The following is a 27,485-nucleotide window of genomic DNA, read 5'->3' as shown; positions in this document are numbered from 1 at the left end:
TTTGAATACCAGCAGCAGACTTCCCTGGTGAACCGTAGCTTTACTACAGTGATCTAATGAGCAACTAGAGTGCTAACATTCAGAATTTATGGCAAATGTGTGATACATCTGAATGCCTTCTTGATGGAACCAAAGTAAAAAACTGAAAGTATTTCCTACTGGGGAGACTGCAGTAAATGAGGAAATTAGGAAACTTCATAACAAATAAGTCTCCCAAGATGGCCGCCAGAGACAAAGGAGCCCAATATAGCACAAATATCATCCAGTTGTAGCCCACGTATAGCTCAATGACAGAATGTCCCAGAGTGTTCTTAAGAACAACTAGAGGACTTACTGTCTTACTTATGACAAATGTATGGCACACCTGAAGCTATCCTGATGGGAATAAACTAGTAACACTTAAAACATGTAATTTAAAAAGGAACACAATGAGGGGGTTCATTTTGCCATAGAAATTATGATTAGTGCTGAAGAAAGAAAAATTAGGGCACATTTTGAGTGACTTCTCAAATCCTCTTCTATTTCATAAAAAAATTCTGACATGCAGACTGAAACATGCACTTTTAGTCCAGCAGCAGACTTCTGTGGTGAGCAGTAGCTTTACTACAGTGATATAATGGGCAACTAGAGTGCTAACATTCAGAATGTATGGCAAATGTGTGACATATCTGAATACTTTCTTGATGGAATCAAAGTAAAAAACTGAAAGCATTTCCTACTGAGGAGACTGCAGTAAATGAGGAAATTAGGAAACTTCATAAGAAATAAATCTCCCAAGATGGCCACAAGAGACAAAAGAGCCCAAATGTAGCACAAATATCACCCAGATGTAGCCCACATGTAGCCCAAGGACCGAAGTGTGCAAAACACTTTTTGTTTTTTATGTTTTTGCTGTTTTATATAGTGCAGACTTGTCAGGTATTGGAGTGCTTTACATGAGCATTGGTTACATCATACAAGAACAAATTCATTTTGGTTTTAGACATGGGGAGATTAGGTGATTTGACCAGAATCACAGAATGTCGAGCTGAATTAGAAACTCCAACCTGGTTCCCCAGTTGCAAAGTCTGCAGCTCTGGAAGTAACACCACATCCCCTCACCTAAGTACAACATTTAATCAAGTGGTCAACTGGATAAAAAAACATGAAGATAACAAATAATTTAAAAGTGCTTTGTTGCTATTTGAAAACTCGGGAAAGATGTCCTCATTTTCGTTTTTTAGAGCACTAACCATAATTTTGATGCCAATAACACCCTCTCATATATGTAATTTATAAAGGAAATTCTCTGGGTATTACAGTTTTGATTACATCAAGATGGCGTCGAGCGTTCGACACTTCTGTAATAAATATAGAATTTTAGCAATCTAGTTGTTCATTAGGATACTGTTGAGAGGCAGAGGCCAGGGGCACGGACTCTGAAAATTGAAGGCAGGTAGGAGGGTGCAGAGGCAACAATTTGACCAGTGAATATATATATATATATATATATCGCAAGCAAATAACTCCATCCACTTCCACCAAAGCCTCGGCGGCGAAGAAGGAGAAGCGAACCACTTCTTTGTCAGGCAAGATGTTTTATTTCAACCTTCAGCAGCAGTCAACAGATGACGCGTTTCGGGCTCAAGCGCCCTTGATCACATAAAGGCTGTAAATGATTGAAGCCATTTTAAATGATATGCCCTTCCCACTCAGGTCACATGTTCAGCAAGTTAGTAATGGACATAGCAAACAGACTGCATGATTTAAATACAATCAATGAGATATTGCTAATGTATTACATTCATTGTGCCATTTAGACATATTATCATGACCTTCGATAACATTTCCGATAATATAGTTAAATAAAACGGAAACTTACTTTGTTACAAACTAGCGTCAAGAAAACATTTTTGAAACCACAATCTAATTTAAAAAAAAAAAAGTCCATTTGGCGAATTAGAATTCCTAGATAAATCCATGTACACGTATAAAGTGCAATAATACAATTCAACATAGCTGCATAAATGCATATAATTACTGGCTGATTCGTAACTCTGGTTAAAAAGAATGTGCAAAAGGAATGCAGAGCATAGCAGCAAAATTTATAATTTTTCCCTGCAAATGTACAATGTACCATGTGCAAAGATGTGTTATTTCGTGCATAGATAAAATGGTTACGAGATAAAAATGCATCTTGTAACCAAACCAAGGCTGAGACATGACACAAAGAAAATATGTTAAGAGATGGCATCGACTTTTTTTTTTAGAGTCAGTTCTTATATATATATTTATATGATTTTAAATTTATAAAATACATTAAAATTAATAGTTTAGTAATTGTTTTAAAGTAAACATATATATATATATATATATATATATATATACACATATATAAATCATATATTTATTATTATGTATGTGTGATTAACTATTTCAATTAAGTGTATTTGGTATATTTGTTAAAAAGTATGTTAAATCTACTTTATTTCAAAAATGAAAATTGATATTTTGGACAACTATATTTTTAACATCGATATTTGTTTCCAATGTTTTTGTACTTACCTGTTTAAGTATAGGGAGTCAATATTTTTGCATTCTATATTGTTTCGTCTATATTTTTTACATCGATATTTTTGCCATTGATATTTGGAAGTGAACCGGTTAAGCACAGGTTAATTTTGGGTTTGCTTGTGTTCCTTGACAGGGATTATGGTTTCTGCTTGAGTAGGGATTCACCCCCTCAACCAGTAACCCAATTTTCTACATTGAGCTTTCTTTAAATATAATTCTGTTTTATCATGAAATGTATATATAGATGAAATAAGTATAAAATATAGCAATTTTTATAGAATGTGTTCATTGTTAGATATTTTCCTTTTAATAGTTTATATTATAAAGAGCTAATTTCATGTATTATTTGTATTCTTTAATGTAATTATTTACCTGCCAAGAATAATTTCAACTGAATTTGACACCCATTAAGATTCTCACAAGATATGTTAACTTGTATGCTGGATGCAAAATTAACAATGAGTTAACAGTTGCTTAGAGTCTTTTTCCAGACAACAGTCCATGAGTGGATGGGAAATGTGGGTATATCAAGTAGATAAGGAGTATAGTTCAGAGGTTAACATTAGGACATCAAATTGCATGTCTCTTTGTGGTAGAGTTTTTAGTATTGTTCTTAAATGGTCCAGATACATTTCCCTTATTGATTGTCAACAGAGTATGTGGTAATAAATGGATCCATGACCAGCACTGTCCACTTTGCACGGAGTAGCCAGCTGTAGAGTTTTTGGGACCAAACTGGCGGCAGATGGTACTTGACCACAGAATGCTGCAGCTAAAACATATACTGCTGAAGTACTGTTCTAGAGCCATTCTGCACCACCCAGAATGTAGAGTTAGGATTCTCTTGTGACACTCTATGAGATCATTTTGGACCACCTTGATATCATTCTATGCCATCATGAAATTGTTCTGTGCCCTTAGAAGGTCAGTAACCTGATCCAGTACTATCTCACCCTTTTCCAACTGTGCTGTGTCTTAGACTGGATGGTCAGAGGTTTAGTGTGGCCTGGTTACACATCAAATGTTATGGCTATAGTTATCACATGGTGACCATAGTTATTGCAGGAGTGGGGCCACAGGGGCTTGCCCGACTCCTGTTGGGCCCTGGTGTAATGGAGATGATAACGTGCCTTCAGGGAGATGGTGAGGCATAAGGTGCTAGTTAAACAAATCTGATTGGTCAGGCTAGTCTTCAAAACATTCTTATCTGCAGGTGTACTGCTCTCACCGAATACTTGTGAACTACACAGTTGAGGATTTAACTGGGATCTTGCTGTCTTACTTGAAATAAAAATAATAATGTTTAGATTTTCCTGTAAATGATCTTAATTACTATAACCATTACAATGGTGTGCTATTAACAATTACCTTTTATTGATGTTTATAATGTCAGAATACTCATCATTTATACAGAGTGAAGTAACGTGATTTGGGTGTTCCAAGGGCAGATCTGGCCTAAATATAAGCAGCGGAACCTAAGGATGTTTGGATCTCATATCACAGGATCATCCATACTACGCCTTAGCAACACTGTGCAAAGTAGAATCCCTAAAACACTATTCTGTTAGTATTTGCAATACTAAAAATCCTAGACAATTTAGGGGGCATATTATCAAGACCCCGCGATAAAATTATCGCCGCTTTAGCGTCTGTTTTCCGGCGAAAAGCAGCAATAATTTTATCGCACTATCAGCAAGAACAGGCTAGCGCGTGTTTCTATGCCTCTGCGCCCGTTTCCCTAACGCCCAGCTTTGCAACGCCAATGTATGGAAAGTGGGCATACCTTACAAAAATAACGTGGATCATGTTGCAAACAAACATATCTCCAATTAACAATCCGGTCGCTAACCTGCAGAGCAACGAGAAAAGTAGCGCTAACCGCGCTTATCGCAGGTTTCATAATGCCTGCTTTTATTCTTACTTGCTCACTGCACCATCAGGATTCAAGCAAGCTGGGCCGAAGACGGCTGTAATGCCAGAAACCGGTCCCCGGACGCTTGTTTCCTTTCCAGTGAAGAATTGGCTTGGTAGTTTGGTCTGCCCTGTTCCCATGATGCACTGGGCCAGGGACAGACTAATTTGCATATAGCCAGGTTCTGAACTGGGATGGTGCAGTGAGCTAAAAAACGGTGATGGATCAAGCCCTGATCTGTTGACTGGGTAGGAGTGTTCTGATTAACTCAGATACTCTGTCCATCACCACCCCCTTTTTGAAATTATTTTGGCCACCATGAGTGTGGAAGGGTATGCTCAGACATGAGTCCCTTGCTCACTGCACCATCAGGATTCAAGCAAGCCGGGCCGAAGACGGCTGTAATGCCAGAAACCGGTCCCCGGAAGCTTGTTTCCTTTCCAGTGAAGAATTGGCTTGGTAGTTTGGTCTGCCCTGTTCCCATGATGCACTGGGCCAGGGACAGACTAATTTGCATATAGCCAGGTTCTGAACTGGGATGGTGCAGTGAGCTAAAAAACGGTGATGGATCAAGCCCTGATCTGTTGACTGGGTAGGAGTGTTCTGATTAACTCAGATACTCTGTCCATCACCACCCCCTTTTTGAAATTATTTTGGCCACCATGAGTGTGGAAGGGTATGCTCAGACATGAGTCCCTTGCTCACTGCACCATCAGGATTCAAGCAAGCCGGGCCGAAGACGGCTGTAATGCCAGAAACCGGTCCCCGGAAGCTTGTTTCCTTTCCAGTGAAGAATTGGCTTTGTAGTTTGGTCTGCCCTGTTCCCATGATGCACTGGGCCAGGGACAGACTAATTTGCATATAGCCAGGTTCTGAACTGGGATGGTGCAGTGAGCTAAAAAACGGTGATGGATCAAGCCCTGATCTGTTGACTGGGTAGGAGTGTTCTGATTAACTCAGATACTCTGTCCATCACCACCCCCTTTTTGAAATTATTTTGGCCACCATGAGTGTGGAAGGGTATGCTCAGACATGAGTCCCTGGCTCACTGCACCATCAGGATTCAACCAAGCCGGGCCGAAGACGGCTGTAATGCCAGAAACCGGTCCCCGGAAGCTTGTTTCCTTTCCAGTGAAGAATTGGCTTGGTAGTTTGGTCTGCCCTGTTCCCATGATGCACTGGGCCAGGGACAGACTAATTTGCATATAGCCAGGTTCTGAACTGGGATGGTGCAGTGAGCTAAAAAACGGTGATGGATCAAGCCCCGATCTGTTGACTGGGTAGGAGTGTTCTGATTAACTCAGATACTCTGTCCATCACCACCCCCTTTTTGAAATTATTTTGGCCACCATTAGTGTGGAAGGGTATGCTCAGACATGAGTCCCTTGCTCACTGCACCATCAAGATTCAAGCAAGCCGGGCCGAAGACGGCTGTAATGCCAGAAACCGGTCGCGGAAGCTTGTTTCCTTTCCAGTGAAGAATTGGCTTGGTAGTTTGGTCTGCCCTGTTCCCATGATGCACTGGGCCAGGGACAGACTAATTTGCATATAGCCAGGTTCTGAACTGGGATGGTGCAGTGAGCTAAAAAACGGTGATGGATCAAGCCCTGATCTGTTGACTGGGTAGGAGTGTTCTGATTAACTCAGATACTCTGTCCATCACCACCCCCTTTTTGAAATGTATTCTTACTTAGCCATATTGTCCTATGGGAGGTGGATTGTGCGCATAAGCTCACCCCGCCCTATTTACAAGGATTCTCCTATCGCTGTGCGATTATCACACATTTTGCAGCTATCGCTGGATTATATATCGCATTGGAGGTAAGCGTTGCTGATAGAGCACTATCTCGGCGATATAATCCAGCGATAGCTGGCGATAATTATGGCTGGCTGTTGCTGATATGCCCCTAGATTGGTTAGTGAGGGCATACAGCACACTCAGACTGCAACATACAGGCTAGAGTGCATTCAAAATAAGATTCACAATGATTAATCTTTACTTAAAAAGAAATACATGGAACTATATTGTAATATTTATAAATCTATAAAAAGTCATAATTCTATGATAGGCAATCTTCAGGTATGTGTCAAAGACATCTAAGGTTGCTGATTCCCTGTAATCATGTAATTGAAGCAGTCCCTTTTTTATAGTCCGGTCTATTTTCTAAATACACAGTACAGGTGCAGCACTACCCCTCATTTCATTCATACAAAATGTATAAACTTCACTGTGACCCCACATTTACATTCCATGACTTTAATTGTTTTTTAAATCATGTGTGCTAGTTTATTAGTGAAATGAAAATAATAATATTTAACTCTCAGAATGCAGATATATGTTAATTCAAAACCAAGAACTTGAAAATTTTTGGTATGATGGCAGTGATTCATGTGTTCTGACTTGTACTACTGGCAATTTTTAACATTATATTGTAGCGAACAAAGTGAGTGTTTATGCGGTATGTGAAGATTATAAAAGTGGGTGAATGTTACAGTGTTCTGAGTAAATTGCAGTTTAATGGGGAGTTTTGAATATGAATTTTATTAGGGGAGAATGGTGTGAAGAAAGTGAGGACAAGGTAAATTGTGATTACATAAGGAATATTTAAATTTGTGTCAGACATCATGTGGCACACTTGTGTGTATATTAGTCATTAGCTTAAAGATTTGTGTAAGGGATAAGGGTAGCTGGGGAGCGGAGAGAGTGAATTTGTAATTGTGAGAGAACTAGTGTTTGTACTTGCCAGTCTCCACTCTGTAAGCAGTTCCTATGATGCCCTCAGTGTGGAGTACGCATACCACATTCTCATCCCAGATTAAGAGGTTGAGGGACAGTCCACTAGTTGCCAGAGTATCTAGGTGGGCCCCGAAAGCAAGGGAAGGGACTCTCCCCGGCAAGGTATTCCACTGCTTGCAGATACCCTCCTGTGAGTGTCTAGCATTCACCTAATCGATGATTCTGATCTTCATTTCCCTTTTCTAGCTCACTGATGTTGTATGGAATTGTTTTCCAAACAACTGTGGCGCAGACCTAGTTATCTTAATCACCATCACCTCTAACACATTTTCTGGGAATCTGGATTGTATTCTTCAAGACATTTTAAGGAATATTTATTAAGTATCTATGCTGCTGTTCCATTGTGTTGTGAGTGGTAAATTGCTTGGGAAGGCTGTAATGGGAGCTGCTGGTGAGTAGAAGTTAATCAGGCGTGTGTTCACAGATATGACTACCATCAGAACCTTAGTCTGCCATTGCTGCCCTCCGTCATCAGGGTCCCTCTGTCCCATTCTGATGGTTGACAATGTTCAATGAGGTAGAAGTATTTCTGCCATACCAACATTGGCAAAGTGGTGTCTGACCACAGAGGGTTTGGATACAGCCGACATAAGACTAAAGATCTTCCTCCATCATGACAGATGGTGGCCCATCAGGCAGAACCCTAAAATAGAGAGGATAACTGCCAGCCTGACAGATGGATCAGGACCGTCATGATGGTGTAAAACCAGATGGTCCACCAAAATCTAGATCAGGCTCTTCGATAAGTACCCACTGCAGATGGATTTGCCATACAAAACTTACAACAGAAAATATCAACAAACTTTAGCTACGAACACTGGAAACATGCCAAATATGCAGAATTGATAAGCCTTGTCACAGTGTTTGTCAATGGTTGGCCAGAGTTTCTTTGAAAGCATGTTTGCTTACTAATTTCACTGACAAGTCTTTAAATGTCTATAGTTGCCTTGGTGTAGAACTCAGTGTTAGAAATAAACTGTGAACAGATGAATGGAAAAAGAGCTGTTTATTTCTTGTCTGGTCTCACCGCTGCTAGCCTCACACAGCGTTCTAAGGAGAGCGCCCTCATCAACATTCTAAAAGGGATACAACAACTGTTCCTGAGGAAAGGGGTGGAAGGAACATACCAATGGAACATATGATTGATAAGGAGCAATTTACAACACATCTCCTTCTGTAGAGAATTTAACAATACTAGGATAAACAGACTATTTATTGCACGTAGTCCTCCTGCCAACGTGGTGGGTGGCGTACTCTAGTCTCTCTGGCCACTTGAACATCTGGCAGCACAACTTCCTGGTTTTCATCGCATCCAGGTACAGGAACACACACATTTGGGCAACAACTTACATTGTCCATACTCCATGTGCTGCCATCATTCAAAACTACAGAGTTACTGTTTACACGTTGGATTCTCAATGGTTTGGAAAAGGAAGACACTTTTGCACGTCCTATAACAGGTCTTTTGACTACCACCCACTGTCCAACACAGAATTTTCTATTGGAAGCTCCCCACTTTTTGTCGTATCTGGTCTTGTAATCAATTTGATGTGAGTCTACCTTCTCTCTCACAGAATCTCCATCCACCCACACTGGGATACCTCCATTTAGCCAGTTGGGGCTGAGTTTAGATCCTGGATTTCTCCCTTTAAGGGATACAAAAGGAGAAACTCCAGTCACGGCATTGGGGGATGAATGATATGACCATAGAGTTTTCCTAATGGCATCCTCAACAGGTTCTTGCATGGTAACTGCCATTTGAATGGAGTTCTTCAACATTCTATTTGCCCTCTCTACCATACCATTAGCTTTGGGACAGTAGAAAGGTGTTCTTACATGTGAAATGGCCAACTCAGATAGAAATTCTTTCATTGCATCAGATGTAATTTGGACCCCATTGTCTGTCACTAAGGTACTTGGTATTCCCTCTCTAGAGAACACTTCCTTCAAAAACTCAATTAATACAGGAGTAGTTATTGAGGATACAAACTTGGGGGCCTATTATGATTGCGGTTTTTCCGCATCCTCCGGGCCGGCGGAAGCCACCGCCGGCCCGGAGGATGCGGAAAAACCGCAGCGGACCCACCAAAGACCCACCGCCACATTAGGATGGCTGGTGGGTCCTGGTTTCCGTCCGCAGCTTTTCCGCCGCGGTTGGCTTACAACCACGGCGGAAAAGCTCTAATATGGTGGCGGTGTCTCTCAGACACCGTCCACCATATTCGGAAGGGCTTTAAAAAATGCTTTTCCGCGGCGGGTTTTCCGCCATGGAAAAGCATGTGTAACTTCACTGCGGGGGCCCGTTGTGGGCCCCCTAGGTGAAGGGGGGGTGGGGGGTGCACATGGGGGGTACCTATGGTACCCCCCTGCATTTGTATGCAGAAATTGGCAGGCACCGCAGGGTGCCTGCCGCTTTCTGCATACAAATGCAATGTGTGCATTTTTACCATTGCGGCGGATGCAGCTTGAAGCCGCACCCGCCGCAATGGTAAAAATAGAGGATGTGACCGCCAGGGTGGCGGTCACATCCTAATTGCACAGGAGGGAACTCCGCAAGCAATGCAGAGGTTCCCTCCTGCTCTATGGTGGCGGACGGACTCAGGTCCGTCCGCCATCATACTCGGCCCCTAAGTGCTGACCCAATGGGAGTGATAATCAATGATTACAAACATGAACCTCTGGTTGATGCTAAGTAGGTTAAAAGGGCCTATAATATCAAGCCCCAGCTTGTCCCAAGGTTTGCTTGGCACCACCACCGGAATGAGGGGTGCTTTATGTATTACCTTGGATTTGTCACACTTCCCACATGCTTCACAGTCTTTCACAGTGCTTTCCACCAACCCATCCATCTTGGGGAACCAATAGTGCTGCCTAACCTTGCTCTTGGTCATGCTTCTCCCTGGATGGCCTTCGTGTGCTAATGCAATATTGCGGTCCTTCATACTCCCAGGTGGAACAATTTTACTCCCTCTGCACACCTGGCCACTCACAATAGATAACTCATCTCTTACTACCCAGTATGGTTTGAGTGTTTCTGACATCTCATTGCTAGACTTAGGCCAACCTTTTTCAATTCATTTCCTCAAATCCCACAACACTTGGTCTTCTCGAGATTCTCTCTCCCACTTGTCCTTGTTGATGGCAGGGTATTCAACTGCAAGAATAACTTCCTCTGGTGGACTACATAAGCTTTCCTCACTAGGAATCGGTAACCTCGACATGCAGTCTGCGATAGTGTTCTTTACACCCGCCACATAACACATGTTGAAATTGTACCCTTGTAATGCCAAAATCCACTTTGATATACGTGGAGTGGCCCTCTCAATGTTCTTTGTAGAAAACAATGGAATTAGGGGTTTGTGGTCAGTGCGTAATGTAAAGGGGATAACCCACAAAAAGAACTTAAAATGATTTATTGCCCAATAGCACGCTAAGGCTTCCCTCTCAATTGTTGAGTAATTGGACTCAGGTTCCTTCAGCGCCCGGGAAGCAAAAGCAATTATTCTTTCGCATCCATCCACCACTTGGGTGAGGGACGCCCCCAGGCCTTTAATACTGGCATCAGTGGTTAGGGTAGTTTTCTCGTTAGGATCAAACATGCCTAAAGTGGGTGCCTTAGCAATGGCTGACTTAACATATTGGAACTCCTGTTGACACTCAGAACTCCAATCAAAAGAACAATGCTTCTTTAAAAGTTCTCTCATAGAGCATGTGTGACTTGAAAAATTCTCAACAAATTTGGTCATGTACTCCACTAAACCCAGGAAAGATCTGAGTTCGTCTTTATTAGATGGAGCGGGAGCTAACATTACTGTCTCCACCAGACTAGTCTTAGGCTTGATCCCCTCTCCGGAAATGGTGTGACCTAAGTAAGTCACGGACTTAACACCAATTTTGCACTTGTCTTTTTGGGTTGTAAAGCCTGCCTTGCTTAATTTTTGTAGCACCTCTCTCAGATTTTTGTTATGTTCTGTCTCTGAATCACCGTAAATTAAGATATCGTCCTGGAAACACAGGACTTTCCCAAGACCCTCAAGAATGTGCTGCATAATGCGTTGAAATACAGCGGCTGCGGATGCCAACCCAAATGGCATCCGGTTGTACTGGTATGCCCCAAAGGGTGTTATAAAGCAAGTCAAGCTTTTAGACTCAGGATGAAGGGCAACCTGGTGGTATGCCGCCGAGAGGTCTAGAACAGTGAAATATTGTGCTCCTTTTATCACACTGAGCATCTCATTTATCTTGGGAAGAGGATGCCTCTCCACCCAGATGTTGGCATTAAGGTCCCTAAGATCCACACACAAGCGAATCCCTTTTCCCCCTCCTTTCGCAGGTACCACAATGGGGGCGAGCCACTCCGAGTTCTCAATTTTTTCAATAACCCCAATAGATTCTAGCTTCTCAAGTTCACTTTTTAGAGAATCTCCCACAACTAACGGTACCGATCTGGCTTTGTGCACAGTAGGTTTGCAGTGTTTCTTCAGCTTTATCTTATGAAGGAATCCTTTAAGCAATCCCAACTCACTAGAAAATACTTCTGGGAACTCCTCACATACTTCTGCACCAACGCTCGGTTGTTCAACCAAATATACCGGCTCTGAAGCATTGGGATCTCATTTAATGCCCAAGTCTTTCTGGTGTTTCCACCCTAACAAACATGATCCCTTCTTGGTTAAATACACTTTTCCCACTGTGACTCTATCCTTGAACTTGATCTGCATAATGACCATTCCTACTAATGGTATGGTATCATGGTTGTATCCCCCTGGTTTGATGTCAGGAGGCAAAACCTCATACTCTTGGTTAACAGATCTCGCTTTGAATGTAGCTTCATTAATGAGTGTATATGGGGAACACGAGTCAGCATAAACTTCATAAGGTATGTTATCAAGCAATATCTCGCATTCTGGATAACCACAGTCAGAACTTTCAAGAAGTTCATTCACCTGGAATACAATGTCACCCCTAGGTACCTCCTCATCAAGGATAACATGGTTTACATCTTTCTTCATATCATGGCAGACTTTTGTAAAATGTCCCCGTTTGTTACACCTCCTGCATATGACAGATATTGCTGGGCATTTAATACTATTTGCTAGGTGGTTAGGATTACCACAACGGAAACATTTTAACTTCTGAGTTTCAGTCCTTTGAACAGAATTTCCCATCTGTACACTTTTGCTTTTATCACTCTTTGTAGAAACTTTCAATACTTCTTCATCACAAACTTGTTTAACATCAACAGAGTCCTTCATCTCACTCATACAGAAAGCTGTGTGTTCAATGCTCTTAGCTATATCCACAGCCTGCTTCAAATCCGGAGCATCTGCTAGCAATTTTTCTTGTATCTTTTTATCAGATGTACATCTAACCAGTTGGTCTCTGATCAGTGAGTCAGTAAGAGTCCCAAAATCACAAGTGGAAGATAGCCCTCTAAGGACCGCAATGTAATTTACTACTCTTTCATTCTTACCTTGTGACCTAGTCAAAAACTTGTGTCGTTCCAAAACTACGTTAATCTTCTTACCAAATTGGGCATCTAACTTAATCAAAGCTATTTGATATACATCTGGTGGGACATCACCATCACTACTTCCACTTCCACTTTCACTCACAATATCAGGTAAATTGTCATAATCTCTCTAGCATGCTTCCCTAGATTATGCAATAAAATGTGTAACTTCCGCACAGATGAGAACCTGTTACCACCAATGGCTATTAAATAGGATTCAAATATCCTCACCCAATTCTTCCAAGGAGTGAGGGGTTCACCATCCTCATTGAGAAATGGTGGTGGTTGGGACATTGACATTGCAGTTGCCATAACACAGCGTTGGCTAAATCTCCTGTTACACGCTGTAGATTATTATCTTATATTTCCTATGGTTTGCTTAGCTAAGCTAACTAAATTAAGCTTGACAGTTTGACTAAAGCAAACCTTCCCCACAGTAAACACAATGAAGGATAAGCAACAATTAGGTTAAGTTACCCTCTAAATGGACTATAGCATGTTAAATTTCCACATAGACTAATTGCATTTTTTTGTTACAAACATATGGCATTTGAGTATAAATGCATCAAAATCACCCTTTTACAATCCATAAAATTCATTAATAGTTTCTCGCTGGCAGGTTCTGAAATGCTGTGCCTGTCAGCGAAAATGAAACAAATCAGAAAATATCTTAGACTCAAAGGCTGTGCCTATCAGCGTGATGACTCTGACAGGCTTTATTCACAAGTTCATTACGCAATTCCTCATAAATGGATCACTTTCCATAGACACTGCCAACAGTTGTACCGCTAGCGCAATGGAATTCCAAAGGTTGCAGGCCCTCTTGTGGCCGCAATGAAAAAGCGCACAAATCTTTTCCTCAGCACGAACAACTGATAGCGCGAAAATCTGACAGAAAACAGCCGTGCGATGAGTGATTCACTTTGCATGAACCTCGTGCGAAGATTTCTCACATTTCCAGAGCGCAGCAGCTGAATGAATGTGTCGGACACTGCCGGGTTACCACACCACTATTAATCAGCAATGTCACACAACGAAACCCATATACGTTGGCAGGATCTAGTTGATTAGTTGTCACGCTTACGTTTAAGGAAAGGTGCGTTACACTGGAATAAGATCAGTTCCTCAATTTTTCAGTACGCCGTGTAAACTTAACAGCTCCACACCAATTGCTCACGTTAACATGCGCCTCCGTGTGGCAAAAATTATAGGCAATAACCACCGGAAAATACACTCGTTCAGATTTTCCCAACTGCAACGCTAAGTGGAATTCACTTAACAGCGAAGGTCATTTGTAACTCAAAGTCTTGCACAGGTGCGGCCAATAACATGCCAATGACAAAAAGGATCAACTCACGGCACCATCATGAACGAAATGAAGCGTAGATCATAAATCACGGCACTTTTCCAGTGGATGTCACGGCTGATCTGCAGCGCAAAAGTAACGGGGGAAGACCAGAAACTGCCCCCCGCGCAGCCCCGTCACCAAATTGTTAGAAATAAACTGTGAACAGATGAATGGAAAAAGATCTGTTTATTTCTTGTCTGGTCTCACCGCTGCTAGCCTCACACAGCGTTCTAAGGAGAGCGCCCTCATCAACATTCTAAAAGGGATACAACAACTGTTCCTGAGGAAAGGGGTGGAAGGAACATACCAATGGAACATATGATTGATAAGGAGCAATTTACAACACTCAGTTTCTGAAGTAATACCCTAAGGCAAAGGTTCTCTGGATTTCATGAACAATCTTGGTATCAAGCAACAAAAAGAAGCACAAGTGTATCAGGTAAGTGAAGAACTTTCACCTAATGTTGATGCTAAGGAAAGCAAGTGCAGCAGCGCATGGCACTTATACCTATATAGCAATCAGATGAACACCTCCAAAATCACTGCAGTCTCCTCAGACTGAAAGAACAAGATGTGATTTGCTGATTTCAACAGTGACTGCTTTCACGGACATTTCGCATTTGATTGTTGACACTGTGGAAGAAGCAAACCCTCGTTTTTTTTGCCATATCTAGTGGACAGAAGACTGATGCACTCTGCTTAACTTATCACTTGATTGATTGAAGGAAATACTTATAGAATGCTTATACACACAATACAGGGCATCTTCATATTAGAAAACAACTTATTCCATCAGCGAAGAGACCAGAATTAACAAAAAAGAAAAGTTTGAGATCCTTCTAGAAAAGCATATATTTTTTTTTTTTTTTTTATTTTTGTAGTTTTGTATAGCGCTAGCTGGACCAAAGGGTATCAGAGCGCTTCACAGCATATACAATAATGAACAGACATGTGATCCAGGAGAGTGGGGGAAAATGTGGGTTAGGGCAGGCAGGGGGTAGGATCTGATATTCAACCATACATAATCGGGAATCAAAAAGTTTATACACACAAGGCTTTCCTGAACTGCATCAGAAGGTAGGGTCTGATATTCAACCATACATAATCGGCAATCAAAATGTTTATACACAGAAGGATTTCTTAAGCTGCGACCGTGTTGTCAGACTCAAATTTTAGTAAAGATGGAGTGTCAGTTGGGGGACTGTCCAGGGTCTGTCAGTTTCCTCGAGTGCGTCGAGGAAGGGGTCTTTGAGTAGGCTCTTGCATTTTGGAAACGAGGGGATTGTTCTGATGTGGGGTGGGATGGAGTTCCAGATTTTAGGTGCGTTTCCAGCAAAAGATTTGGCTGTGGTTCAGTGCTTGGGAGTTTTTGGCGGGATGAGCAGTAGAGAGCTTGAGCTCCTGAGGTTTCTCGACTGGCCTGCCCTTTTGAGTTTGGCGGCCAGGTATTCTGGTTTACCTGTATGCAGGGCTTTGTGCGTGAGGCAGGCTGTTCTAAAGCTGGCTCGCAACTCCACTGAGCGCCATCTGAGTTCTCTGAGGGCTGGAGGGATGTGCTCGAATTTCTGAATTCCGGTGACCATTCTTGCTGCTGCGTTGAGTGTAGTCTTCAAGGGGGCAAGGTGGGTTTTTGCTGTCCCCATCAAGGTAGCGATTCTGTAGTCTAGTCTGGAGAGGACTAATGCTTGGGTGGCTTTGTGAAGGTCCTTGGGTGGGAGGAAGGGTTTTATTTTGTATAGTAATTTTAGGTTGAAAAAGGCACTTTTCGTCTGATGTGTTTCTTCATGTCAAGATTTGGGGCTAGGGTGATCCCTAGAGATTTCACTGAGTCTGCCAAGGAGAGGTTACCATTGAGGGCATCAATGGCTTTGAGCCATTCTTCGATTTGAGGGTTATCATCTTTGTTGGAAATGAGTAGTATTTCTGTTTTTTCTTGGTTCAGTTTCAAGTGATTGATTGTGAGCCAGTGTTGGACCTCCTTGAGAGTGTTGTTTAGTCTCTGGATGTCATCAATTGAGATGGTTTCCAGATAGAGCTGCGTGTCATCAGCATATAGATGAAAGGGGATGTTGGATTTTCTGAGTAGAGAAGTGAGGGGTTCGATGTAGATGTTGAACAGCTGGGGGGAGAGTACAGACCCTTGTGGAACACCTCTGATGACAGGGTGGAGGTCGGATTAGAGGTTTTTGATTTTTATTCTCTGTGATCGGTTGTGAAGAAAGGAAGATAACCAGTGAAGGACCGTCTCTTGTATACCAGCCCTTTCTTTAAGAACGCTTAGGAGCAGATTGTGGTTGACTGTATCGAATGCAGCCGATAAGTCAAGGCGGATGAGAGGCAGCATTCATCCGAGTCGAGTGACTTGAGTAGGTCGTCTATGACATTGAGGATTGCTTATTCAGTGCTGCATCCCTTTCTGATGCCCGATTGGTGGGGATCTAGTAATTTGATGTTTTCTAGGTGTTGGGTTAGCTATGGGAGTACACATCTTTCCATGATTTTGGACAAAAAAGGATGGTTCAACACCGGTCTGAAATTGTTCCGACCTGGTTTCTTTAATAGTGGTGTGACTTGCCCTACCTTGAGGCAGTCTGGTACAATTCCAGAGCTCAATGAGCTGTTGATGATCTTGCACCATATTGGCGCTAGGACTAGCTCCAGGTCTTTGGCCAGGTGAGTCGGTAGCTGGCCCAGGGCATGAGCTGAGGGCTTGGCGTTGGCGATTAGATTGACTATCTCTGCTTCCTGGATGGGAATAAATGATGACCACTGTTTTGGAGATTTCTGGGAAGCGTTGACAAGGGTATTGGACATTTTGATCTCACTGCGAGAGATGGGATTTGAGCCCAGTTTGAGGTCGATTTTGGCGATTTTATCATTGAAAAAGGTTGCAAAGCTGTTGCATCAAGCTTCGGATGCCTCAGTTGACGGAGGTATGGGTTTGGAGGTTTGATTCCTTATGATATTGAAAAGTTATTTGGGTCGCGTTTTTGCGTTATCTAATGCCGGGCAGAAGAAAGCTGACTTTTTGTTCTTAATGTGATTTTTGTTCATCCTGCGGACTGCTTGGAGTTGATCACGGTGGAGAGCTGAGGGCTTGTTCCTCCAGGTTCTTTCTGCGGCTCTTAGTTGTCTTCTTTCATTGTTGATGTCAGTGGTGAATCTTGTTCTAGAGGGGATGTTCCTAGATTTCTTTAGCTTCAAGGGAGCAATTTGATCCAGGGTAAGCGTCATATTGGTGTTGTAAAGAGAAGTGAGATTGTTGGTTGAGAGGTGGTCAGTGGAGATGGGGAGTAGCAAGCTGATTCTTTCTTCTAGGTCCGCTCATGGTATTTGGGCTGTGTTCCTGACCCATTTGGGAGGGCTAGCTTGGGAATTGGATTGGTCAGGATCGAATGGTTGATGTAAAAGAGGACTATGTGATGGTCGAAACTGTCGAAACGGAGGATGTGGTCGATGGAGATAGCCTTGCTTTCGGCTATAATGGCGTCAAGGATAGCTCCTCTGTGATGACTTTCTTCTAAGCAGTGTTGGGTCAGATTGTTAGCTAGAAGTAGGTTATTTAAGGTTTGAATGAGTGGGTTCTTTGCTTCATTCCACCTTAGATTGAGGTTGCACAGAATTATGTTGTTAGAGTTGCCTAGTGCGCAATGGGCAATCAAGTCGGACAGGTGAACCCCGAATTCTGAAGAGTTGCCTGGGGGTTGGTATAGAAGATGGCAGAGTGTGGGTCTGGTATCTTGAGTTTTGATGTTGACTGAGAGGCATTCAAAGGAGCTGTAAGCACAAGAGGAAATTTTCGTGATGGAGATTTTGCTCTTGAAGATGATTGCTATGCCCCCGCCACTTTTCGCTTGCCTGTCTTTGTTGATCATCGTGAATCCAGGAGGTACTAGCATGTCCATGTTAGGGTAGGAGAGGTTGTTGAGCCAGGTTTCTGTTATGAATGCTATGTCTATGTCATGGGAGAGTATGGCTTCTTCTACTTCAGATGTATGTTTAGAGGCTGATCTGCACTTTATGAGCATGCAGTTGTTGGGGGGTTGTTCTTTGAATTCGTTCAGTTGGACTTTTGGAAGGTGGGCAAGGTGGGAAGGGGATCTGGGGCTCTCGGAGGAGGGTGTTTGCTTCTGAATCCCGTGATTACTTGGATCGTGGATTTAGGGGAGCAAATCAATGGAGGGTCGAAGGGTGCCGCTGGGTGTATAATTCCCTGCGGGTAAAGTGAGGTGGTTGCTCTTCTAGGTCTTTCCAAGGAGCTGCTCTTCCCTTTACTGGGGGACCCGGGTTTAGGTCTGGGGGGGACGTGAGACTCAGTGGGGGGTGTTACCTTACCTAGGCTGGGTTGGATGAGACTAACTAGCTCTAAGGGTGGCTGGGAGGATTTTTGGGTCAGGGCTAGGATGGATAGAGTTTTATTCAAGCCTCACATCAGGATTTCCAACTGTGTTTCTAGTAGGGAGAGGCGATGCGTCGTGTTGTCTATGGAGGGAGGATGGGTGTCTGTAGCAAGATTGGTCTTGGGTGAGGGAGGAGGGACCAAGGGGTGTGGAAGGGTGTCAGGGTCCGCATTGTCCTTGGTGCAGGAGGATGGGTCCCTGACTTGATGGTAGTTTGATGAGGGAGGAGAGTCCTGATTGTGAGGGTTCTTGTGGAAGGGGCTGCCTGGATAATTTATAGTGGGGTTCAAGGGTGTAGGGAATGCTGCCTCAAGACAGGGGACGGGTCCCAAGTGACGAGGGGACGGAGGGCTGTAAGTGGGCTGAGCTGGAAGGTGATGTTCCACCTTGGGAGTTAAGAGAGAAGGGGAGGAGGGGCATGGATGGACGGGCTGTCTGATAGTCGGGAAGGGTGCCTCGTGGCAGGTGATGGATCCCGAGTGATGCGGGGACTGGGGGCTGTGAGATGGGCTGATCTAGAGGGTGATGTTCCATCCTGGGAGTTAAGAGAGGAGGTGAGGAGGGGCCTGGGTGAACATGTTGTCTGATTGTCGGAGAGTAAGTGGTGAGAAGAGGGATAGAGTAACGATGGGGGACTTGGGGTGACGCTGTGTGATAGTCTGGGAGTGGTTGGAGAAAAGAGGGATGGAGTTACGATGGGGGCCTCGGGTTTATGCTGAGGGGGATGTTGGGGCAGCTGCGGGAGGGGTCCGATGCCTCTCCTGTCATGGGTGTCTCTCTGAGTGGGAGGCTGGGGTAGATCTGAATCCTGAGGTGATCAAAGGGGCTTTTTTTAGTGAGAGGCAGAGAGAATCGAAGCTCTTAAGGTGAGCCTTCTTGGCCTGTATTAGAAGGGAAACACCCATTACAACGACAGTCTTTTCACGCGCTGCCATCGCAACACGACTTCCACATGGCAGGAGGCTTTACATCGCATGCTTTTAGAACGCATGCTACTAATGTGCATTGACATTAGCATCGCTACCAATGACAACGCGTGCTGCGATGAGATGGAAGATGACGGATTATGCGATGACATGAGAGATGGAAGATGACGGATTATGACATTATGCGTGACAGATGACGAAATAGCATAGCCACAGGAGATGCAACATGATGTGCTGCGCTGAAAAAGATATTGGCAAAGGTTGGCACTAGATGCGGAAGATGACATATAACATGCCACATGCGTGCACATGACAGATGCGCATTATGACTGATGCAAGAAGACATGGCAAAGAATATTTTGGGCGGGATCAGGAACACGGAAGATGACAGATGCGTGCACCTATTATGACAGATGCAAGATGACGTCATTGTATAGCCATGGGAGATGAAGATGCATTTAGCATAGCCACGGCAGATGGATGACATATTAGCAAAGGCTGGCACTATATCACATGATGCCACATGAGTGCTACGATGAAAAACATATTGGTAAAGGCTGGCACTAGATGCGGAACATGACATATACCATGCCACATGCGTGCAGATGACAGATGCGCATTATGACTGACTGATGCAAGATGTTAGGTGTGCACTGCCAGGTGGACTTTTAGATGAGTTTGATTTCCCCTTTTATTTTGTGTTTGTAGTCTATACTATGGGCTGCAGGGGTAAGAGTTGAAAGGATCTTTGTGTATGTCGATGTGGGCCAAGTTTCTGTCTTGAAGAGTGATTGTGGTGTGTTATCATATAAGCTATGTCTGAAGTGCCTGTGCTATACAGTGTGTGCTAATGAGTAAGAGTTTGATGCTTTCTATGCATTCTAACAACAGTATTTGAACAATTACAGTCCTTTAGAGTGCACATCTTCCCTGATTTCCAGTAGCTCTACAACTCTGCTTTACAGAACTGAGTCCTCGACAGTGCTCCGACAATGCTCCTCTGCCATGCACTAGGATGTCGATAATCTCCATTCGACAGAGCTTTAACAAGCCCCACCTGTCTAAATTGCAAAGTGTGTTAGAAACTCAGTTCTAGAACATGACAACTTATACTGGAAACACAGAAACAAATCAAAATAAGCTTCAAACATCACAAAAACTGATAATGAAATGACATATAACATGACACATGCGTGCAGATGACAGATGTGCATTATGACTGACTGATGTAAGATGACATTGCAGATGGAAAAGAAGTTTTAGATGATGGATTATGACATTATGCGTGACAGATGATGTCATATCATAGCCATGGGAGATTGCGAAGACATGGGAGATGGAAGATGACGGATTATGACAATATGCGTGACAGATGACGTCATAGCATGCCCAAGAGAGATTGCGAAGACATGGGAGATGGAAGATGATGGATTATGACATTATCTATGACAGATGACGTCATACCATAGCCACGGGAGATGAAGATGCAATTAGCATAGCCACGGCAGATGGATGATATATTAGCAAAGGCTGGCACTATTGCACATGATGCGACATGATGTGCTGCAATGAAAAACATATTGGCAAAGGCTGGCACTAGATGCGGAACATTACATAAACCATGGCACATGCGTGCAGATGACAGATGCGCATTATGACTGATGCAACATGACATGGCAGATGGAAAAAACGTTTTTTGGGAGATCAGGAACACGGAAGATGACAGATGCGTGCATCGATTATGACATATGCAAGATGATGTCATAGCATAGCCACGGGACATGAAGATGCATTTAGCATAGCCACTGCAGATGGATGACATATTAGCAAAGACTGGCACTATAGCACATGATGCAACATGAGTGCTACGATGCATCCGTGCAAGATGACAGATGTGTGCACAAGATTATTCAAGTAACTAATAGACAAAAAGAAGTAGCATTGCGCAACACAAACACACAATCTGTAATTTTTTACAAGGTAGTTTCAAACACTCTGAAGTGCAAAGGGTGGGTGTGCAGGATAAAGGCGAAAGGATGCCGGACATTTTGTCTAAAGTTATCTTGTCAAAACGATGTAATAGCATGCGATTTCGTGAACTGCATTGTATTTGCCTAAACCAGCAGAGACACTACAATAGCGTGGGAACAGCATGCGCAGTGAGTGCGTGTGATGTAATGCCTTTTGCGAAGTAAAAACTGTGTGGTCATTGCTGGCGTTGTTACCGTTGGCGATATATCATCATACATCCTATTAGAACTGTGCTGTTCGTGAAGATGGTTATGGAGATATATCCGCTCTCCAACTGGAGATTCGGGAGGAAGGTCATCAATTTGTGACTGAGGGGGGTGGTGGTGGTTTTGGAGATGTTGAGATGTGTGTTGAGAGTGGAGTGCCAGAAGTCAGGCCTGCCAGTGTGAAAGATAAGGTCCATTTTGATCTGCCCTCTGGAGACGTAGTGATGGGTGTCCGTAAATAGAGTCTCGGGATGTTGTCTGAGAAGTCTATGTTTGAAGAGTTTCTTCGCTTTACTAGAGAGTTTGGAGGTAAAAGTGATTGTGAAGGAGTTCGGACCATGAGGAATCAGGGGGTTTGGAGTTAGCGGGGTGGCAGCAGGATGCGAGCTCAGTGACATTTTTCTGTATTATGAGGGAGTCGGGTTTATTGCAGAGGGAGATGGGGCGGAATGTTGTTAAAGCATGGAGAGTGAATTCTGGTCAGGCGGGGGGGTGTGAGGGGGGGTTGCTTCTCTCGTGGGGAAGTGGGGTTGTCTCTCGTGCGGAGTTATCTCTTGTGGGGGGGAGTTTTAAGGTAGGGGGCATGTTGGGAGGGTCTTCTCTAGACCTGGGATTGGGCGATGTACTAATTGCAGAAGATTTGTGGTCTATGAAGTATTATTTGCGGTTTAGTCGGACTGTAGCATTGGGGATTATGCTTGTGCTTGGCTGGTTTCACTGTCTCTTCTGGCGGCCATTTTAGGAACAGGCGTCTTGAGCTCAGTACGTCAAGACCTTTTCTCTGCCGTAGCTCATGAGATTTGGTCTCTTTTGATAATCACAGACTCTATTCATTACTATTTGTTGACTAGTTTTGTCCTTTTTTGCTGTCTTTGGTGATAAAAACCATTTCAGACTCAGTTGTTGCTCAAGACTTTGTTAATTGGCGATATATCATCATACATCCTATTAGAACTGTGCTGTTCGTGAAGATGGTTATGGAGATATATCCGCTCTCCAACTGGAGATTCGGGAGGAAGGTCATCAATTTGTGACTGAGGGGGGTGGTGGTGGTTTTGGAGATGTTGAGATGTGTGTTGAGAGTGGAGTGCCAGAAGTCAGGCCTGCCAGTGTGAAAGATAAGGTCCATTTTGATCTGCCCTCTGGAGACGTAGTGATGGATGTCCGTAAATAGAGTCTCGGGATGTTGTCTGAGAAGTCTATGTTTGAAGAGTTTCTTCGCTTTACTAGAGAGTTTGGAGGTAAAAGTGATTGTGAAGGAGTTCGGACCATGAGGAATCAGGGGGTTTGGAGTTAGCGGGGTGGCAGCAGGATGCAAGCTCAGTGACATTTTTCTGTATTATTTGGGAGTCGGGTTTATTGCAGAGGGAGATGGGGCGGAATGTTGTTAAACCATGGAGAGTGAATTCTGGTCAGGCGGGGTGTGTGAGGGGGGGTTGCTTCTCTCGTGGGGAAGTGGGGTTGTCTCTCGTGGGGAGTTATCTCTTGTGGGGGGGAGTTTTAAGGTAGAGGGCATGTTGGGAGGGGCTTCTCTAGACCTGGGATTGGGCGATTTACTAATTGCAGAAGATTTGTGGTCTATGAAGTATTATTTACGGTTTAGTCGGACTGTAGCATTGGAGATTATGCTTGTGCTTGGCTGGTTTCACTGTCTCTTCTGGCGGCCATTTTAGGAACAGGCGTCTTGAGCTCAGTACGTCAAGACCTTTTCTCTGCCGTAGCTCATGAGATTTGGTCTCTTTTGATAATCACAGACTCTATTCATTACTATTTGTTGACTAGTTTTGTCCTTTTTTGCTGACTTTGCTGATAAAAACCATTTCAGACTCAGTTGTTGCTCAAGACTTTGTTAATTGCTAATTGTTGACTAATTATGTCCTTTTTTGCTGTCTATGTGGAAAAAAAGCAATTCAGTTTCAGTTGTTGCTCTAGCCTCTGTTTGTTGCTAGTTGTTGATTATTTGCTCAGGACTCTGTTAATTGATACCTATTGAATATTAGTGTCCTTTTTGCTTAATTTCCTGATGAAAATTGGCTTTTTACATTTGAGGGCTATGCTGGTATTAGCTTGTACTCAATGTCTTTTCTGGCATCTATTTTAAGGACAGGCATCTTGCATTAACTTTGCAGCTCTCATTTGTCAGCTGTAGCATGAGCGAATCAGTCTAAAAGGTGTTCGGTGCCCGTTTGCCCCAGGCTGCTGAACGATGGCAGCTGATTTATGAAACAAAGGCCGCTCGAGTCTGTGGAGCTAGCCTCTGCCCTATGCTTGAGGGGCTTACGCGGCCATTGCAGAGGCAGGCACTGGGAACTCTCACCTCGGTCCTGGGGCTACTCTGCCATCACGGCGCATCCCGTGTTTCTCCAGCTGCAACGGAGTGTCAGTGTATCTTTCTGTTTGGACGTTGACCTCTTCACGGGCTCGCTCGGGTGCACTTCCTCTCTCAAGTGCGTTCCCGTCACTGCTCCCGCAACCTCGCTGGATGATTCCTCTCCGCCGCCTGGATCCACGGACTGTGCAGGTAAGGAAACTCGCTGTGGCTGTTGTCAGGGTGGGGCTGCTGTGAACGATCCGTGAGGGATTTCCACTTTCGTGATCCCGGAACGGAGATCATCCCAGAAGCTCCTTCCCTTGACTGGGAAGAGAATTTCACAACGTTCGATGCAGACAGTGCCCGGGTGTGATAGATTTACATGAACGTTCGAAAGGAGTTAATGATATTGTTGGAGAGGAAACCAATCAATCATTCAATCAATCATGCCATTTGTATAGCGCACTACTCACCCGGGAGGGTCTCAAGGCGCTTGGGGGGAGGGGTATGCTACTGCTCGAACAGCCAGGTCTTAAGTTGGTTCCTGAAGGCGAGATGGTCCTGGGTCAGCCGAAGGTGGATGGGGAGGGAGTTCCAAGTCTTGGCAGCCAGGTAAGAGAAGGATCTTCCTCCGGCAGTGGCTCTTCGGATGCGTGGTACGGCTGCGAGGGCGAGGCTGGTGGACCGTAGCTGGTGGGTGGGCGTGTAGAAGGTCAGGCGGTCGTTGAGGTACTTGGGGCCCAGGTCGTGGAGAGACTTGTGTGCGTGAGTGAGGAGCCGGAACGTGATCCTCTTGTTGACGGGGAGCCAGTGCAGGTTCCTCAGGTGGCTGGAGATGTGGCTGCGTCGGGGGACATCCAGGATGAGTCGGGCGGAGGTGTTCTGGATGCGCTGGAGTCTTTTCTGTAGCTTGGCTGTGGTTCCGGCGTAGAGGGCGTTTCCGTAGTCCAGTCGGCTGGTGACGAGTGCCTGGGTGACAGTCTTCCTGGTCTCGGTCGGGATCCAGCGGAAGATCTTGCGAAGCATACGCAGGGTGTTGAAGCACGATGAGGAGACGGCGTTGACTTGTCTGGTCATCGAGAGGGAGGGGTCCAGGATGAAGCCCAGGTTGCGTGCGTGGTCGGTTGGCTTGGGTGCGGTGCCCAGGGCTGGGGGCCACCAGGAGTCGTCCCAGGCGGAGGGTGAAGATCCCAGGATGAGGACTTCCGTCTTGTCCGAGTTCAGTTTCAGGCGGCTGTCCTTCATCCACTCGGCGACGTCTTTCATCCCTTCGTGTAGGCAGGTTCTGGCGGTGTCGGGGTCTCTGGTGAGGGAGAGGATCAGCTGGGTGTCGTCGGCATAAGAGATGATGTTGAGGTTGTGCTGGCGTGCGATGGCTGCAAGAGGTTTCATGTAGATGTTGAAGAGGGTGGGGCTGAGTGAAGATCCTTGCGGGACGCCGCAGATGACTTCGGTGGCCTCGGAGCGAAACGGGGGAGGCGGACTCTTTGTGTTCTTCCGGCGAGGAACGAGATGATCCACTCCAGTGCCTTCTCTTGGATACGATGTTGCTGAGGCGCTGGACTAGGGTGCGGTGGCAGACCGCGGCGAACGCAGCGGAGAGGTCCAGGAGGATGAGGGCCACTGTATCCCCCTTGTCGAGCAGGGTCCGGATGTCGTCGGTGGCTGCGATGAGGGCAGTCTCGGTGCTGTGGTTGGTTCTGAAGCCGGACTGCGAGGGATCGAGGGATCCGTTCGTCTCGAGGAAGGCGGTCAGCTGTCTGTTGACGATCTTCTCGATGACTTTAGCAGGAAAAGGGAGGAGCGAGATGGGGCGGAAGTTTTTGAGATCGGTGGGGTCCGCTGTAGGTTTATTTAGGAGGGCGCTGATCTCGGCGTGCTTCCAGCTCTCCGGGAAGGTGGCGGTGTTGAAGGAGGCGTTGATGATGTTCCGGAGTTGGGGTGCGATGGTGGAGTCGGCCTTGTTGAAGACGTGGTGTGGGCAGGGGTCGGTCGGTGATCCGGAGTGGATGGTGTTCATCGTGCGGGCTGTGTCTTTGGTGGTCCAGGTGCGAAGGGTGGCGGTGGGGGGCATTGGTTCGACGGTTGGGTGCGTGGGTGGGGCGCCAAAGCTGTTGTGGATGTCGGCGATCTTGCGGTGGAAGAACGAGGCGAGGGAGTCGCAGAGGTCTTGTGACGAAGTGATGTCGTTGGTGCCGGTGCTGGGGTTGGAGAACTCCTTGACGATAGTGAAGAGCTCTTTGCTGTCGTGGGCGTTGTTGTCCAGTCGTTCCTTCAGGGATTTCTTCTTGGTGGTGCGGATGAGCTGGTGGTGCTTGCGGGTAGCGTGTTTGAGGGCGGTCATATTGTCGGTGGTCCGGTCGAGGAGCCAGGCTTTCTCGAGGGTGCGGCAGGTCTTCTTGGAGTCCTTGAGGTCGTCGGTGAACCAGGATGCCTTCTTGCTTCTGGGTCTGCTGGGAGGGTTCTTTAGTGGCGCGAGATCGTCGGCGCAGGTGGTCAGTCACTGTGTGAAGTTGTGGGCTGCTTCGTTGGGGTCCGTTGTGTTGGCGGGTGGGCTCAGGCTGAGGGAGGTGGTGAGTTGGTCTGCGGTGATCTTGCTCCAATTCCTGTGAGGTACCTGTTGCGGGTGGTGGTGGGTCGTGGATCTTTTGAAGCTGAAGTGGACGCAGCAGTGGAGTCCGGTGGCGTGGCTGAAGGTGATGTACTTGCTGGAAGAGAAGACGGGATCAAGCGTGTGGCCGGCATAGTGGGTGGGGGTGTTGACCAGTTGCTTGAGTCCGAGGTTGGCGAGGTTTTCCAGCAGGGCGGTGGTGTTGCGGTCCTTGTTGTTCTCCAGGTGGAAGTTGAGGTCCCCGAGGAGGATGTAGTCAGTGGAGGGGAGGGCGTGCGGGCTGATGAAGTCTGTGATGTCTTCGCTGAATTGTGTGCGTGGTCCCGGGGGTCTGTAGACGAGGGTGCCTCTCAGGGTCGTCTTAGGGTCGGTGTGAATCTGGAAGTGGAGATGTTCGGCTGCGGCGAAGGAGTCGTTGGCGTCGGTCGTGATGCGGATGGTGTTCCTGTGGACAATGGCGATGCCACCTCCGGTCTGGTTGATGCGGTCCCTCCTGATGATCTTGTACCCGTCCGGGATGGCGATGGCGATGTCGGGTGCAGAGGAGGCGTTCATCCAGGTTTCCGTGAGGAAGGCGACGTCCGGTGATGTAGCGTCGAGGAGGTTCCAGAGTTCCACGGCGTGTCTGTGGACGGAGCGGGTGTTGATCAGGATGCACTTGAGGTGGTTGCTGCTGGTGTTTGTCTTGGCGGGTGCGGGGCAGGTTCGGAGGCAGGTGAACTTGCAGGTGCAGCAGGTGAAGGGTCCGTGGGTGCGTCTGGGGGTGGCTCGGCAGCAGGCGTGGGTCCGGCCGGCATTGAGTGCGTTGAGAGTGGCGGCGTCGTAGGTCAGTCGGGTCGTCTTGCCTCGGCGGGGAGGGCCAGGGGTCCTGGCACTGG

This window comes from Lissotriton helveticus, chromosome 1_1, assembly GCF_964261635.1.
Source record: "Lissotriton helveticus chromosome 1_1, aLisHel1.1, whole genome shotgun sequence".
NCBI classification, from domain to species: Eukaryota; Metazoa; Chordata; class Amphibia; order Caudata; family Salamandridae; genus Lissotriton; species Lissotriton helveticus.
The sequence above is the reverse complement of the archived record's forward strand: the minus strand, read 5'-3'. Positions refer to the sequence as shown.